We start from the raw sequence: 14,463 nt of genomic DNA, 5'->3' as shown, positions 1-14,463 counted from the left end.
TATTAATTTTGCAAACATCTAAAGTCTACACACACTAATGTTATAAAACTGGCAAAATCTTACCATCTATAAGTATGGGTTTACTTATTTGAAAAGAGAAAAGTGTTGTTTTACCTTTTAGTATTATTTGTGAATGTGCTTTAATCCATAAATAATTATAAAATAGCTAGTGCAGCATCATTATCATTTTTCAGGAAATAGCTCTATTAAAATTTAATTGGAGCAAGGCAAGTAATTGAGTGCTAATACAAGGAAAGTTGTGATATTTTTCAGTTGTCTGACACTTTTTATGCCACAACTGTATATTCTCAGTAAAGTGCAAACAAGTTTGAAGTACTGTAGTGAGAATGCATGTGTTTTCCCAGTGTTGTTGGAAATCAGTTAAATTTTTCTTAAAGTCAAAGAAGAAATGCAAGTGAATTTTTGCCTACCTTCCATCTATCATCTTTATGAATGTTTTAGTAATTATTAATTATTTCAGATCTCTCTACAAATGTGTATTGCAAAATGTTTTTTTAATATACTTCCATCACAAAAATTTGTAAGGTTGATTGTTAGCTCTCTTATTTATTAAATCATTTCTACAGGGTAGCTGTGCACATGTGTGTGAATAGGAATATTTGACAATACCTATGACCTCATCATGTGTTGAAATGTCCCTTGTTAGCCAGGCATGGTCAAGGTGGCGCATGCATGCTTGTAATTCCAGCATTTGGGAGGCTGAGACGGGAGGATCGTGTTTCAAGGACACCCTCTGCTACTTTGTGAGGTCCTTTGCAACTCAATGAGACCTGTTTCAAAATAAGCAATAAAAAATAGGGCTGGTGGTGTCACTTGAAGGTAGAATGTGCCTGGGTTCCATCCCCAGTACTGCAAAAAACAAAAAGAAAGAAAGAAAGAAAAAATGTCCCTTGTTATGCACAAGTCCCTGGGTTTGATGCCTGAACTACAATACTAAATAAATCAGTGTTACTTTTTCACCTATCACAAAATATAGGTGGAAAATGTTAATTCATTCCAGTTATGAACTAAGATAGAAAAACCCATTCCTTATTTAGGGTAAATATGTAATATTTTTTTTTTTTATTTTTTGTTTTGTGGCGATTTTATTTAGGAAAACTTAATTAGAGCTGGAATTAGAGGCTAATAAAAATATAAAACAAATATTACCTTGTCAATGTTTCTTTTACCCCAGCTCTTCAACTCTTAAGGCAAAACTTAGAATGAAAATTATATTATAGAGTACTATGAAAACTTTTTTATAATAAAAATAAGAATGAATTTATGTATCAACTTTTATTTAGAAAAAATTTAAATAATCTATTATGATTGAGTGACTGCTTCTATCATCTATAAAATTATTAGAAGTTGTTTATTATTATAATTTGTGTAATTTTCACCAACCTACCAACCATCCTAATTTAAGACTTGTTTGCTGCAATAAAACTTGGAACAAATGCAATGACATCTTTTCTGAACAAACTTCTATTATTAAGATAAGGGAATTATAATAACCAATGGGGAAGACATTTAAGAGATTTTAGGCCGATCTTTTATCTTGGTGACTTTTAAATAGTATTTCCTAGAATACTGCTACAACAATTCATCATAGATATGCTGCTGAATTCTGTACAATAACTTCATACATATGTTTTTATTATGAGGGAATATCTATGTTATGTGGTTTCATTTAATCCAGACTATAGAGATGACTCGGCCATGAGAAAAGCTATAGACAATACACTTGATATTGACTTAGAAAATATTAACTTGACATGAATTAGAAAATATTAAACTAGAGAATTAGATGATGAGCATTTTTTTCCTCTGGCAATCTAGAAAACGAATCATATAAATTATTTGAACATAAGAGTTTTAGTTAATAAACTATTTTTTAAATTTTTGTATTGGTGCACTGTAATCATGTATCTTAATGGAGTACAAGATGGTAGAGATATACATGGCTTGTCAGTCATTTTGCCCTTTCCCAATTCCCACCCCATTCCCTCTCTCCTTTCTCCCGAACATGTTTGGCTTAGTGATTGATTTTGACATGTTCGTGAATGTACATAATGTACATAACATAATTTCTCTCTTCTCTCTCATCTCCCTCACGTAGGTCACCTTATTTGCTCATCTATAGTATCTCCTTCTTCATCTAGAGTTCCTCCTATGACCCATTTTCTCCCTAGCTTTTGCATATTAGGGAGAGCATCTGATTTCTTACTTTTTGTGACTGATTAGTCTCACTGAGCATAATGTTCTCCAAATAATTTTATTTAAAGGGGTAAAGAAAATCCAATTAGAATGTAGAGAGATAAAAGCATCAGAGCTTAATATTGAAAAATATCTGCCTTTGTCTCTACCAGGGAATAATGCCTGATAAAATGCTTAATATCATTAGCAATCAGAAAGATGCAAATCAAATCTACCCTGAGATTTCACCTAAATCCAACTAGCATGGCAATCATTCAAAACACAAACAACAAATTCTGGAGAGGAGATGGAGAAGTGGGAAATCTAATACATTGTTGGTTGGGTTGCAAATCAGTGCAACCACTTTGGAAAACAGTATGGAGGATCCTCAGAAGAATGACAATGAACTTACCATATGATCCATCAATACCTCTTCTGAGTATCTACCCAAAATAAAGGAAACCAAACTACCAAAACTATTGCATATGTATATATGTTCATAGCTGCACAATTCACAATTTTCAAACTATGAACCCAGCCAAGATGTTCATCAACAAATGAATAGATTACAAAACTGTAGGATATGTACACATAGAATTTTACTCAGCCATAAAGAAAAACACAATTACATCATTTACAGGGAAATGGATAGAATTAAAGAATATTATGTTAAGTGAGATTTTTCAGTCACAAAAATAATAAGTGTGATGCTCTCCCTAATATGTGAAAGCTAGGAAGAAATGGGTCATAGGAGGAACTCTAGATGAAGAAGGAGATATTCTAGATGAGCAAATAAGGTAACCTAACTGAGACAGGTGGGAGGGGTAAAAAGGGAAACTCCCTAATGTACATGCTGTACATTAACAAGCATATCAAACACTAAGCCAAACATGAGAAGAAGGAGGGGGGAAGAAATGGGGAAAAATTGGATAAGGGCTAATTGGGTGATGTGTACATGTATGCCTATACCATCCTGTACTCCACTAAGATGTAGGACTGCAATATACCAATAAAAACTTAAAATAATAAATAGTCATTGAATTTCAAAAAATATCCACTGCTGAAATTACAACCAAGCCCTGCTTCTAATATTAAGTACTGAGGGACACCCCCCAATCCAAATCATTATAGTACCTGATGTATGACTTAATTTTGACAATATTTAGAGATGAAAAGAGTCACTAAAGAAAGTTGAGGAATGTACCAGAAAAGGTAAAAAAGTTGAAGGTCACCAGTGTTATGCAGTACTGTGGATGCCATCTGAAGTAATTATCTCAACAGTTTCATGTGGTATATAATGTTTGTTTCACCTACTGTCTCTTAGCCCTAGTTTATACTTTTAGCACTTTTACTTATAAAATTATTTATTTTCTAATAAACATACTAAATCAATCTTTGAGCAAATCTTTCTTCTTTAGCAACAGTAAGTGAACTACATTTTTAGAAAAGGTATATTTCTGCTTGCATAACTAACCCATCATGGTGTGATGTTTCCAAGACTTCAGATTGAGACAAAGATATTTGAAGAGTCTTATTTAGGAAACTGCAATAAAAAAAATCTATCCACAACTGAACCTGATTTAGATCATGGAAGAATATAATTTAAAATAATACTATAATAGATACAATTTGGGGGGTACTTGAGTGGGAAGATATATTTTGATGTAGAAGAAATGTGACAGCCAAACATGGTGATACATGTTTGTAATTTCAGCATTTAGGGGGCTGAGACAGAAGGATGGCAGTTTGTGGACACCCTCAGCTACTTAGTGAAGCCCTTTTTAAATCAGTGAAACTTTATATCAAAATAAAGATGAAAAATAAAGCTGGAGGTGTAACTCAGAGTTAGAATGTCCCTGGGTTCCACTCCCAGTACCACAAAATGAAGAAAGGAGGAGGAGGAGGAGGAGAAGGAGGAGGAGGAGGAGGAGGAGGAGGAGGAGGATGTGCCCAGGACACAGACTGTGATAGCCAGCATTCAAGAAAGCCCCTGATAATAACTTCTGTTATTTATGCCATCCAGTAGTACTGCCCCACATTATATCAAGGTTGGTCTATGTGACCAAAAGAATATGACAAAGACTATAAAATAACCTTCTGATGGCATGCCACAAAAGACACTGGCTTGTCTAATACTGTTTTGGACTTCTCTGATAAAAATAATTTATCATATCATTAGTATACTCAAGCATTTAATGGGCAATTCTACATGGTGAGAAATAAAATGTTATAAACACAACCAAAACTATCTTTCCAGGTATGTTAATGAGTTACCCTGGGGTGGGTCACCTAGCTAGAGTTAAGTATTTATAGGACTTCAGCTCTGGATCATTTTTCTTTTCTGCTTTCCTCCCTCCCTCCATTCTATTTCCATCTCTTTCTCTCTTCTTCCTTTGCCTTTCCTTCTCTCTCTTTCTTTCTCTCCCTCTTTTTGGTTCTTCCTTCCTTCCTTCTTTTCTTTCTACCTCTTTGTTCTTTGTGATGAATGGTTTCACTATGTTGCCCAGATTGGTCTTGAACTCTTGTGCTCAAATGATTCTCTTTGCCTCACATTTAGCTGGAGCCACAAACATCCGCTACTACTTCTGGTCCTCTCTGGGTCATATCTGCACTACAACCTTCTATGAGATTCCAAACTTACATTTTGTAGTTTAACCCTCTTTGTTTCCTGGTCCTCTGATCTGAACTGTTTTAAATAACAAATGCTTGGATCTCCTAAATGTAGTTTTGTAATATTGTATAATGTAAAAATGGAAAAATAAAATAGATGTGTAAAGTCTAAAGAGAAAGTGGAAATTCTGGATTGGATACAGTATGCGAGGCCAGAACCTCTGCTTCACCTAGACCATTGGGAATGTACTGATGAAAAGAATAGCACTTAGTATCAATGAAAAATTTAGTACTGGCCCTCTAGATGTCAGGGAAGATAAAATGTCACAGATCTAGATTAATATAGGTCCAAAAGAATGACACCCTTTATTCTCTCTTTCCCACAGGTAACAGCAGTTAAGTGCAGGTTCTTAATTACCAAGGGCAGGAAGATTCAGTGGCCATGGGGGGGGGAGGGTAAGGAAGGGGAAGCTAAAGAATTTTAATTCACACAATTTAATTCACAAATTTTTAAAAATTATTTTAAGAATATGTCTAAAAGCAAAGGAGGCCTATAAGGTTTCTTCTTAATATCTCTAATCAGAATAAAATTAATGATGGTTCTGAAAATAATCACTCTCCAAGTCATGACTTCCTGCCCAATTCCTAGACCTGAGTCAATTTAAAAGCAGGCCTGGTGTTTGGGAAAGAGGGCCTCACAACACCATAAGAAAAAAAAATTATATATATATATATATATATATATATATATATATATATACACACATATGTATATTTTTTCTCATTTCATACACACATATATAATATCTCAAGTAATTTATAAATTATTTTATAGCTTTGTTACATTGGGAAAATAAATAATACAGGAAATGTTGAGTATTGGACACAGGGTTACAGGCAATAAATGTAGTTGTGAATACATTTGGCTCAAGGCTTATACTGAATGAGTAGAACTACCCAGTGTATGTAATTAGGGTTGATATATTTGACAATTGGAAAAATTTCAATATTCGATCCTTTGCCTATGGTATACTAGATATTAGAGTGGTGAAAGACAAATACTTTCCAAAACTTCCCTTCTCAGGCCAAAATAAAAATCTTAAAAATATTTTTTTGGAGTAGAAAGGGCAGGGCTACTAGAGATTTGTGAAACTACTGAATACATAAAGTATATTCCTAGGTTACTACTTTCTCATCCATTTAAATTTACCATGATGACCCTGAAGACAGAGAAGTAATCCTAGGTTAAAAACTAAAAACCACCACAAACTCAACCAAATAGCATCCAAAACAACAGTTCATATACTGGACAAGTATTGATACTAGAATAAAGTAGTAAGGTCTCTGGCATATTACATATTGATTTAGTGAATGTATTCTTTTCTATCTTTATTAGAAAAAAATTAATGTTTATGTGGAATGAGCAATATTCATTATTGGTTTTGCTACAGAAATTTCATACCCTCTGTCAAAATGGAGTCTCAAGAGTTCAAAAGAAACCATTAATTCATTTCACAGAATATCACACTGTACATTTTATCAAACAGCAAATTGCTGATGAGACAGAATAAGTAGCAAGAGAAGGGTAAGATACTGATGGCTTTTGCAAGCATCAGTCATGAAAATAACAACAAATAATCAAGTAGGCAAAATAACCAGGGCAGTGGTTTTGGTTATTTCTTATCAGTGGTTACTTGAGAACCAACATGATGGACACATGAACATGATGATAGAATGGAAGACTATAGACCATAAATATAAATCATCAGAAGAAAAGTGTAATCTCTCACTTTCCAACTTTACATATCTGTTCTACTCCTGGAATTTAACCACTGTAGTGATCAATCCTCACCCTTCAATGTGGCAGTGCTTTGAGAGAGACTAATTGTTCCCTTGGTAAGTTGATTACGTTGAGAACTTCATATTCTGGAAGGTGTAGCAATTCATCTTCATAGAGCTATCTATGCTAGGGTGAATTAAAATTTCCTCCACAATTATATATAATTAATGCTTTTGATGATGCTACTGAATCTACACATCTGTACAGGAATATCATATGTCATTAATGTGCCTTTGCCCCTAAGAACAAACTCAGTTGTGCTGCATTTATGATTATTATACTGTACCAATTTAATAACTTACATATTAAAAGTGATGCATTTTTCATTACTTTTAAATAACTATTAACATTACTTGAATTACTCTTTTCACAAATAGCACCCAGAAATATTGATAACAAAATCAACTTAACTGTTTATATTAAACACAATACCATGGTCTATAGTGATATGAGATGGTGAAGACACACAGTTGTCTCCTCATGAAGCTATGTTTTATTATGAGTGTCAAGACATTAAGTTATATTTATGTAATACAATATAAAAAAGAATATGAGCAGGAAATACTGTTTTTGTAATAATATTATTGATTTTTATTATGTAGATATCAATAAAACTAAAACTTACTAAGGCTGTAATGCTGACATACATCCTAATATAATGTCCAATAATCTTACTGTCTCTGGACCACCCACCAGTCAGCACCAAGGTCTGAATGACATATCTTGATCTCTCTTCTAATCAGCATTTGTAGACATTAATAGAAAGAAGATAAACTTTAAAGCCAAGCAAACTTAAAGCTTACTACATTCTAATTTCCTGACCTTGAACAAAGCAAGTATATATTTTTCAGGCTCTTAGTTATCATCTATACAGTAATGGAAATGCACATATTAGACAGCTGGGTGAGAGATGGGTATAATGTTCCTGGCATACTGCAGACACTTAATAGTTATTACCATTTATCTTTATTACTCTTGTCAACTCAGCCATAAACAATAATGTAGCAAGATGTTTATAGTAGCTTGCAAAGGTACATTTTAATAAAGTTATACTAAAAATAAGCCAGTCTTATCTTTAGATACCTATAAAAACAATAAATATTATGCTAAATATGTAAAGATATGTCTCTTTTGCATTTTTCATAAATAATTAAAGATTAAATTTTAAGGAAGAAATTTACACTAAAGCTTTATCTATTGTATTTATAAGAAAGCTCATAGTAAAAAATAACTTTTCTCATCATGAACCTCTAAAATGTTTCACAAATTATCAATTCTTTTCTGCATGTTTTGTTAATTACTGCTGAACTGCTAGCGCTTAATCTCCAGGATTAAATGCCTTTGGCTTTTTTGAAAAGAAGAATGAAGAAGGTTAATGAAAAAATTTTCAAAGTCTAGATGATGAGAGAAAGAGTAAATCTGTTCCAATTGAATTATGTATTCCTCACTTTTCTTATTTAAGTAAAATAGGTATGCAATTTTGTAAATATATTTCTATGAATAATACATTTAAAATGAGCCAAGTCTGGGTAAAAAGCAGGAGAGGATTATCGAAGCCACTGGCTCATGAGCATACAGCATATGTTCTGTAATATCTCCTAGGAAAATATTTCAGAGTGTTCTTATTTTATTTGTACATCATCTCTCTTTGGAAAAATGTGTTATTCTGCATATGTTTGGCTTTGGTTTAGTAATTTATGATTACAAATTAACTTTATGAGTTAGAACTAAAACAAATAACCACAGCACCATTTTTCTTTCTGTGGGTTAGCAGCAGTTTTCTTTCGTCTCTCTAGAAGCTATAATGACCTGAACAATGGTTGCATAGTTTAATACTTTGAAGATGTTTAAGCACAAAAAATCATAAAGATACCAGTGAAATCATAAAGATACCAGTGAAAATATGCAAAACACATTGAAAATTTCTATTTGGTTAGTGCTGTCTTATTATTTATGGGCAAACTGATAATAAAATTCACACTTTCATCATCTATAATCTTACATATTTTAATTATATTTTCTAGTATTAAATTGTGCATACTATTTTGCTGATTATAATGTTTAGTTACAAGATGATTTATTAGTATCAACATTAAGTTTTATATATTTCTATACATAAGATAATGAAACCTTAGATTCAAAATCAGATTCATTGTAGTTGAATTCTGGCAATGATTTTGAAACTTGGGATTACATAGACATCTAGGCATTAGACGTACATGTGAATATACATTCAGAAAGAGTGATCTGTCCATTCAGTGAAGATATTATCTCAAAATAAAGCCATATTTTTTACATAAGAAATGTTAATATGATATAATTTAACTAGATTATCAAACTTTACGGCTGATGCAATTATTATATATATGGGAAGATTTTTTAAAAATAAGTTTTTTTAAATTGAGAAGAGTTTGGAGAATGATGATACAGTAGAGTGTTTTAATTTAAACTAGTCATATCATGTACATATTTGAAAATACCATTGCCAATCACAATTTTCTATATGGGGAACAAGGGAGTGGGGAGGGAGCTGGAGGAAAGCCCACCAAGTGCAGTGTGCACATATGTCACTGTAACCATGAACTACATTATACTGTGAGACTGTTATGCAGCAATAAAGTTATAAAAATAAATAAACAGAGGCAAGAAATCTAAGAGGCTATGTGAAAAAGAGATGTTCACAGTTTGCATGTACAAATAGCTCCCATTCAGTATTATAGAGCAGATTTTCAAAATTATGTTTAATTATATAAAGATATACTTATCTAATTCAAATATTATTTAAATATATTAAGAATATATATTTAGTACGTTCATAGAAGCATATTTGTAAAATTTCAAAGCTTCATCTATTTGGTTATTTATATAAAATAGTAAGTACTATGATTTGGCTTATGAAAATAATGAAATAGATTATTGTTTTTATTACAAAAGAGAAATGATCAGTTTAGTGTGTTTATTTACAAAGAGAAAACAAAAATCAAGAGAGATAACAGGTCCAACATTTTGAATGATCTGTATGGTTACTATGTGAATAGTACTTGTATTAGGAAGAGAAATGTGATTATATTACAGAATGTGTGAAAGCCAACTGGTAAAAAATTAATTGCAAATTTAAAATTCAATAAACAGCATTTGATATTTATTGTAGTTAAACAAACTTGAAGAAAAGAAGTTTAACTTATTAACATATACAAGATGCAGAAAGGTTGATTTAGTCAAGCTCATTTTTTGAAAGACTCATTTATGATTAAAGGGTAGGGAAATGAACAGAAGGCCATGGATTTTTCATAGCTGTCTGCCCAAATGGTAGGGCCATCTTTCACTAATCTGTGACTACTTAGGAAATTATCTGTTAACTCTCATTTGTTCTGTTCAATGTCACTAGTCTGTGTTTAAAGACAGAAACAAATGAAAAAAACTACATTATTAACTCCTATAAGTTTGCACAGAGTAGTAAATGCGAATTACACATTTCTTAAAACTTTACCAAAAATATATGTCTGCAAGGGTTCAGAAGTCTTTTTCTTTAAAATAATTTTTTCTATCTTTCCTATATGTATAGCAATCCCCAATTAGAAAATGTTTAGTTTCAAAAACCTTTCTTTTGAATGCTTTGATAACATATTTTATTTTATTCATGTATTTATTTATTTATTTTTGTGGGTCTGGGGAAGGAACCCGGGGCATTGAACCTCTGAGCTATACCCCCTGCTCTATATTTATTCTTTATTTTGAACCAGGGTCTCAGTTTTTCATAAGACTATGAATAATTTGAATTATTTTAAAAGAAAATATGTTGGTAATAGATACATTCATGGTTTAGAATGTTTCATGAGTTGATATTTGCATAATATATAATTTTTATACATTCATAACCTAGTCAAATTTAGCCTAAGATTAACTTAGTCTTATCACTGTTTACTGAATATTAAGGAAGTTCGTTAGGTTTGATTCAGTGATTTTATTGTGTAGGATTTTCATTTTGAATAGAGAACTAAAGATATTCTTAATAAGTGCCACATATTTTCTAACATATGTGGAAGTTAAAAAAATACGCTAGTTTGTGGAATAGTTGTCATATAGTTGTTTGTGGAATACTTGGGAAGTATTGGGAAGGAGGACTGATAAGGGAAGCTGGATTGAATTGGTGTAAGCAAGATGTATGTATTTAAATATCATACTGACCACATTACTGTAAGCAATCAAAAGAAGTTAAAATTTTCAAAATAGAATAAACAATTATTATTCTGAAAATAATTTGCTTTCCTCTGAAAATCATTTCTTTACTCAGTTAATAGTTCATCTTTAAGCTCCTGTCTGTGCTTCAGAGTATATTTCTCACCTCAATATTGAGCTAATTACTTTATCACCATATCTTTTATATTTTACATACATCATTTTTAAATACTTAACCCTTAGTAAAGTAAATGTTATAATCTTGTTATAGTAATGACTAGCATATTCCTACTAAATTTAAAATATATACAACAATCATATTTTACTTAATAAGTTTGTAGCTTTTTTAACTAGGCTACTTAGCAAAGGTATAGACTAAAATTGTATAAAACTTAATTTTATGATGCTTCTTTATCTTGAGACTACTGGTATGAACATAATAGTTGACTGTTTTTCAAAAAAAATACAAATCTTTAATATTATATCCATAGTGATATTTCTTAGCATTTATATTCATGAGTTTCAAAATCTTCAGATATCTAATAAACTATGTTAAATTTATTCCTATTATATTATATCCAGTAATATGCAACTGATAGGTATTATTTTCCTTGTCTCTAATACACTTAGAAGACCATAAGGAACAATTACATGAAATGTAAAATATCCCTTTTCTTTAAAATGTGGGAGCTTGTATTTGCCCATCACCCTTCCTCTTTAAAAATACTCTCCTGCCTTCCCTCCTTTTCCTGTTCCTAGCAACTCCTAAGAATGGTAGGATTCTGGGATTCTGGGGAAAATCTATATTTTTTTCAAATCTCCTATCAAATGTATAAAGACTTACTTGGTCACAAAATTATACAAATCTATGCACAATATAAAAAGATATAAAATAAAACATTTTGTTCCTGAATAAATATTAGAACTAAAACAATAGAATAAAGAAACTGAAAGTAAAGCAAATTCATATGCTCCACATCTTTTTTTTAATTCTTGTGGTACTAGGGATTGATCCCAGGAGCATTCTACCTTCAAGGGACACCTACAGACCTATTTTTTTATTTTTTTATTTGTTTGTTTGCTTGTTTCTTTGTTTGTTTTAAAACTGCTTCTGGTTAAGTTGCAGGGTACTGATACATTTTAAGGCTGCCCTCAAATTTAGATTCTCTTATCTCAGCCTCCCAATACTGGGATTACAGGTATGTTCCACCACTTTGGGCTTCACGTGGCTTAAGATAACCAAGTGGCCTTGTTGAAACTTTCCAGTAATGGCACTTTAATCAATGGTCTTGTTGAATGACAATAGAATGCAAACAGATATACTACAGAGCAGTTTGAGTGATGTTTGGATAGATGGCATAATGTGTTGCTGTACTTTATACTTTTTCTAAACTTCAAAAGGTAAGATCTTGAAATAAAATGTCAAACAGCACACACAAATTACTTATTAAGCATAATCAAAGAATATATTCCTAATAATTTAGGTAATAATCATCTTGATGGCTTGATTAAACAATATAACAGAACCAGCATTGATCTCTCTCACAACTTTGTGATCACCATGGCCAAATTATGAAGGACAGAACTATATTTCCAATAATCATCTCATCTCAGCTTAGATGAAAGTACCATTATACAGAGCTTATAAACATTTATCTCTATATATTTTTCACCATTCTTCAATGTAGTTTATTAGTTTGGGCAGTAGCCTGGAATTTTCTACAAAACAAACACCCATGGTCTCACAGAGGAAAAACTTGGCAATATACAGAAAAGCTGAGGTAAACTGACTCATCTTAGTAAGTTTTATTGTAATTTTAGAGCATGTATCTGTATCCATGTGAAGAAAATGGTAAAACTGTCATTCATATGTGTTATTTATTACTTGAATACTCTCAGAAGAAACAAAATGGCAAAAATATTATATTTTATTTGCGATCTAATTACATTGATTATTATTAAAATATTGTCCTCAATTTGCCAAACTCACTAAAGAAACTGAATTCTGTAATATGATCATTGATTAAGCAATGTAAAAAATTAAATTTATGTTCAAGTTGTTATATAAAATAGTCAAACCCAAACTTCATATGCTAAAATCCTCTCGACTGTTGATAAATTGAATCATATATCACCATTATTACCCTTGTGGTTGACTAAAAAAATTACTCAGAAAAACACTTTATATGCTTTGGGAAGCTTTTTCAGTGTCTTAAATTGATGATTATTTTAGTGCATTTAGTGAGGAAATGACTCAGTGTGGTAAATTTCTAACCCAATACTCTCAATTCTAAAAATGATAACTATTTTGGAAAACCTTTTGTTAATATAAAGTTTTTTTTTTACTTATTGACTTATGTCTCTCAGCCTTTGACATTTCTAGTATAGTCTCAAATCCAAAACAAACAATTATTTCCTAAAAATTTCAAGTTTTTTTGTCACATCTAGTGAAGGATGAACAGCATCCTTAGCAATCAGACTGCCAACATTCCAGAAAACGTGAACACTAATGCTAAAGAGATGCAAAGTTATTGTAAAGGGCTTTAGAGGAAACTTCCAGAAAAACTTCTATCATACCAATGTAGAATTCAGTCTCCTTGGAAAAAACAAAGAGAAGAAGCTTGGTGTTGACAAATGTTGGGGAAATAGGAAGGAACTGGCTATTGTTTGCACTATTTGTACTCATGTACAGAACATGATTAAGGGCATTACAATGGGCTTTCATTACAGATAAAGACTGTGTATGGCGACTTTCCCATTAATGTCATCATTCAGGAGAATCGATCTTTTTCCAAAATCTGAAATTTATTGGGTGAAAAATACATCTGTAGGGTTCACATGAGGACAGGTGTTGCTTGTTCAGTATCTCAAGCCTGCCAAGATGAATTAATCCCTGCAGGAAATGATATTAAACTTGATTCAAACTCAGCTGCCTTCATTCTGTAAGGCAAAACAGTAAAAAAAAAAGTATATCAGTAAATTTTAGATGATATGCATATTTCTAAAAAGGGAATAGATCAGAAGGCTGATGAATGAGATTTAAAAGTTATCTACAAAATCCTGAATTAACAGACCAATTTTAAAAAATTTAAAGATGAAATAAAGAACCTTTATTGATTTGGAGAGCAAAAAATTCAAGATACAATTCAAATGGCAAGGAAAAGTTAACAATATCTGATTGCAAACTGGTAGAGTCCATTCAATCTCTTTCCATGTATTCCTTGATTCTTTTTATAGTCACAATGTTTCTTTGTTTAAAATAAATGTATAACACATAGATATTCTGAGAGTCCTACAATCTTTTTCAGTCTAATATTTTGTCCTATAATGAAGAATATTATACTCTCAGCTCCCTGGTGTAATTGACCTCTTGTCCTCTTATTCATGGAGAGTCATATACTGGACTCTAAAGAGATAATTCAGCAAAAAAAGTTTCAGTCTCTTATGAGGATAACTAAAGTTGTGAGTTATATCTGAGTAACTCTTTAAGCAGCTCATGAGTTTCTCATGCTCAGACCTGCACAAACCCAGGCAGCACTGACAGCATAATGACCCATCGTGGATGATAAAGGGAATTTTAAATCAGGAATTAAATCAGGGTTTTGATGACACTTTTTCTAGTTGCCAGTACTCCATTT

The 14,463-nt window shown here is 31.6% G+C and overlaps 1 pseudogene across 1 annotated transcript; it reads left to right on the top strand.

Annotated features, from left to right (window-relative positions):
* The first annotated feature begins 13,279 nt into the window (after nucleotides 1–13,279).
* On the top strand, nucleotides 13,280–13,771 carry LOC308264503 (large ribosomal subunit protein uL6-like; annotated as a pseudogene). The gene has a single exon. The product of its transcript is annotated as a large ribosomal subunit protein uL6-like (transcript).
* Nucleotides 13,772–14,463: the final 692 nt, after the last annotated feature.

The sequence above is a fragment of the Muscardinus avellanarius genome (genome assembly GCF_963383645.1).
Source record: "Muscardinus avellanarius genome assembly, chromosome: 6".
Taxonomy (NCBI): domain Eukaryota; kingdom Metazoa; phylum Chordata; class Mammalia; order Rodentia; family Gliridae; genus Muscardinus; species Muscardinus avellanarius.
The sequence above is the reverse complement of the archived record's forward strand: the minus strand, read 5'-3'. Positions and strand labels throughout refer to the sequence as shown.